This window comes from Babylonia areolata, chromosome 10, assembly GCF_041734735.1.
Source record: "Babylonia areolata isolate BAREFJ2019XMU chromosome 10, ASM4173473v1, whole genome shotgun sequence".
In the NCBI taxonomy this organism is placed as follows: Eukaryota; Metazoa; Mollusca; class Gastropoda; order Neogastropoda; family Buccinidae; genus Babylonia; species Babylonia areolata.
Genome location: NC_134885.1, coordinates 7,971,013 through 7,974,939, shown reverse-complemented (window position 1 = coordinate 7,974,939; position 3,927 = coordinate 7,971,013). Strand labels below are relative to the sequence as shown.

The window sequence follows — 3,927 nt, the reverse complement described above, 5'->3', positions numbered from 1 at the left end:
TGTGTGTGTGTGTGTGTGTGTGTGTGTGTGTGTGTGTGTGAAAATGAGACAGAGACAGAGAGAGAGAGAAAGAAAGAATGAGACAGAGAGAGAGAGAGAGAGAGGAAGTGACAGAGAGAAAGAGAGAGAGTGTGTGTGTGCGTGAGAGAGAGAGAGAGAGAGAGAGAGAGAGAGAGAGGTAGTGACCGAGAGAGACAAAGAGAGGGAGTGACACACACACACACACACACACACACACACACACACACACACACACACACACACACACACACACACATGCACACACACACACACACACACACACACACACACACACACGAAGAGGGAGAGAGAGACAGAGGCAGAGAGAGACAGAAACAGAGACAGACAGACGCTGGGCTAGTGACAGAGAAAATTGAAGACTTCAATTTTTTGTTGAACTGAAACTTCTATTGTATCTGACACTTTCTGAAAACCTGTAAGTACTGCAGAATCTGAACACACCTGGGGTCACTTTTCGTCTGGGGGCTCATCTGGACCTTTCACAAGATCCTGTCACCATACTTGTCTCAACAACCTGCTCAGAGTGCCGTGATATGAGGCCTTCTGGACCAACGCCAATAGCCGTGATGTACCTAAAGAATAACCTGACGTCTCGAAGGAAATAACTTGATGTCTCTAACTTAGTGTTTCCAAGGAATGATTTGATAACTCTAAGAAATAAACTTGACGTCTTTATGGAATAACGTGAACACTCTAATTTGATGTTTCGAAAGAGTAACTTGATGTATCTAACTTGATCTCTCTTTGGAAGAACTTGATGTCTTTGACTCGATGTCTCGAAGGAATAATCTGATGTCTCGAAGGAATGGCGTAGTGTCTCCAAGGAATAAGTTGATGTCTCTAGGAAATAATTTGATGTTTCGAAGGAAAAACGTGATGTCTCGCAGCAATACCTTGATGTCTCGAAGGAACAACATGATATATCGAAGGAATAACTTCATGTCTCTGAAGAATGAATTGGTGTTTCCAAGGAATAATTTGATAAATCAAAGGAATAACTTGATGTCTCAAAGGAATAAATTGATGTCTCTAAAGAATGCAGTGGAAAGATTTGATGAACCTAAGGAACAATTTGATGTCTTTATTTAAGGAACAGCGTGATGTCTCAAAATGAATAATTATTTTGATATATCTTAGGAATAACAACTGTAACGTGATGAGTCTAAAAAGAATTAATGACTTGATGGCTCTAAGGAAGAACTTGATGACTCTTATGAATAAGGTGATGCCCCCAAGGAATAGTTCATTCTGAAATCCACCCTCTCTCTCCTGTTTTTGTTTTGTTTTTATCTTTTTTTTCTTCAGATGATTGGATAAAACGGCACTGTAACCTCCCCTGTATCCCACACACCCCTGTCACATGGTCTGTTAATCTAATGACAATAAAGAATCAAAGTGTCAAAGTGTCAAGTGTCAAGTCTCTCTCTCTCTCTCTTTCTTTCCCAACATCTACTTTACTTTCTCACTCGGACAGAAAGGGTTAATGAATTGTGGCAAAACACACACACACACACACACACACACACACACACACACACACACACACACACACACACACACACACACACACACACACACCGATAAAGCAACAACAACAAAAAACAACCAAAAAACAAAAAAAAAAAAAAACAACAAAAAACAACCAAACAAAAAAACAACAACAAAAAACAAAACAAAAACAAACAAACACAAAAAAACCCAATAATTCTAAATCTAAGCATGTCTCCTGAGCAACTTATTCATACATGACATATGTAGTTAAGGAGATAAAAAAAATCACGACGAAGGCAGATAACGTTAATCACATTACAACAAATAATATAACGTCAACTTTGAAAATCAAAGAAAACGATTCATCCAATTGATAGCTGAGTTTGAGAAAAAAAAGACACAGTTTTGGAAATGAACTTTTCTTAACGGAGTGAAAGACCCCCCCACCCCACCCCCCACAACCTCCCCCCCCTCCGCCCTAAATTCATCGTGATCTCAAATTAACCCTTTCACCGCCAGTCAATTTAGAGTGCAAAATCCCTCTGTGCTTATAAACACAGAAATAATTATGGTGTCTAGGAGTAGCTGGGAATTCCCCCCCCCCCCCCCCCCCCCTGTGATGTGAAGAAAATATGTCCTATCCTACCACCGAACATTTAAGAGCAGTAGGTTCATGGATAACAGACCCATGATCTGGTCACCCTTCCACTAGTGACATGGGTGACTCTACCTAAGCTGCTGCATAAATGCGAGTTTGGCAGTGAAAGGGTTAAAGAGATTACGAAGGGGATACATCCACTGGGGAGTTGTTTTTTTATTGTTTTTTTTTTAACATTATAGTTATTATTTATTTATTTATTTGTGTAAGCTTATCTATCATTTATTCACTTTTTTTTTCCTCAAGGCCTGACTAAGCGCGTTGGGTTACGCTGCTGGTCAAGCATCTGCTTGGCAGATGTGGTGTAGCGTATATGGATTTGTCCGAACTCAGTGACGCCTCCTTGAGCTACTGATACTGATACTGATTATCAAGATAAATCAAACACAGCTGAAATAACACCCCCCCCCCCTCGCCCCCCACTGGACGAAGAAACAAAACACTCAAGTTAATCAATCACTTCTTGCTCTTTGCTTCAATGTCTGTTTCCATGTTGAATACAAGTAGATTCTGTGTAAACGATGTTATTAATTAACTCACTCAGTACGGCCAGTCCTCTCTTCTCCTCTACACAAACCCCTCGAACTGATGTCCAGTGGGTGTCTGAATGACCCCAACCTTTAGCTTCCGTCGTCAGAATTGTGGTATTCTTTGTCAACATGCACGTCTTCAGTGTAAGAGCCTTCCGCTTGCAATATTTTGATGATGATAATTGGGGTGAAACGCTGTTAACGTCGTCTTTTTCGCCGTTCGTATGGAAAGAGTTAAATTAAGCATCAGAGTCAAAACAGTAAATAAGAAGAAGAAGAAGAAGAAAAAAGATTAATAAAAACGTGAAGAAAACCTGTTGGTTCAAAAAGTAAGTAAGGAATTTTGTAACTAGGGATTAGAATCATAGAATAAATCACACACCAAGTTCACTCTGAAACGGTTTGTGCAAAAATTGTATGTTTGATATAACAGATGGCATACACGCACGCACGCACTCATATATATTCACAGATAGATTCATGAGCATCCTACCCCTCACCCCACCACCACCCTCCCCCCATCCCCCAGCTGGATGACAACGATGGTCATCATCGATCTCGATGGACACACCACACACAAGAGGTTTGTTCGCCCGCTTGTCAACGATGAACACCAGAGTGTTGTTGTCTTCAATCTTCTTCATTACTGAGTCAGTGGTCAGGGGGAACTTCACAATCTTGAAGGCATCCGGCCTGTTCACCCGTGGAGCACTCTTCCTAGGGTAGCGAGGGGCACGGGGCACGGGGCACGGGGCAGAGACAGCGTCTTGGGACGACGGAAGTGTACTGAAGTTCTGATCTTCTTTGAACGTTTGTCATGGCGACCACTTAAAACAGCCTTCTTGGCACGCTGAGCCTTGCCCTTTGCCTTGCCGACAGCAGCACTCTCCTTGGCTGCACTCTCCAGCTTTCTTGGTACCAGCCTTTGCGGGAGCTTTGGTCGTCTTCTTCGGAGCCATGGTCTTGCTTTTTTTTTTCATGGCTGGGGAATGTTCTTAAAATGGCGGGTAGGAGAGGACTGGGCCACGTAATTTACTACTACTGCTGTTACTACTACTACTACTGCTGCTGCTGCTGCTACTACTGCTGCTGCTGCTACTACTACTGCTGCTACTGGTGCTGTTACTACTACTGGTGCTGCTGTGACTGCCACTGCTGCTGCTACTGCTGCTGCTACTGCTACTACTACTGCTGCTGCTGCTGCTA

General features: G+C 42.4%; 1 pseudogene; it reads right to left on the bottom strand.

The window, feature by feature from the left end:
• Window positions 1-489: 489 nt before the first annotated feature.
• LOC143286652 (large ribosomal subunit protein uL23 pseudogene) lies at window positions 490-3,680 on the bottom strand (annotated as a pseudogene).
• Between the last annotated feature and the right edge of the window lie 247 nt (window positions 3,681-3,927).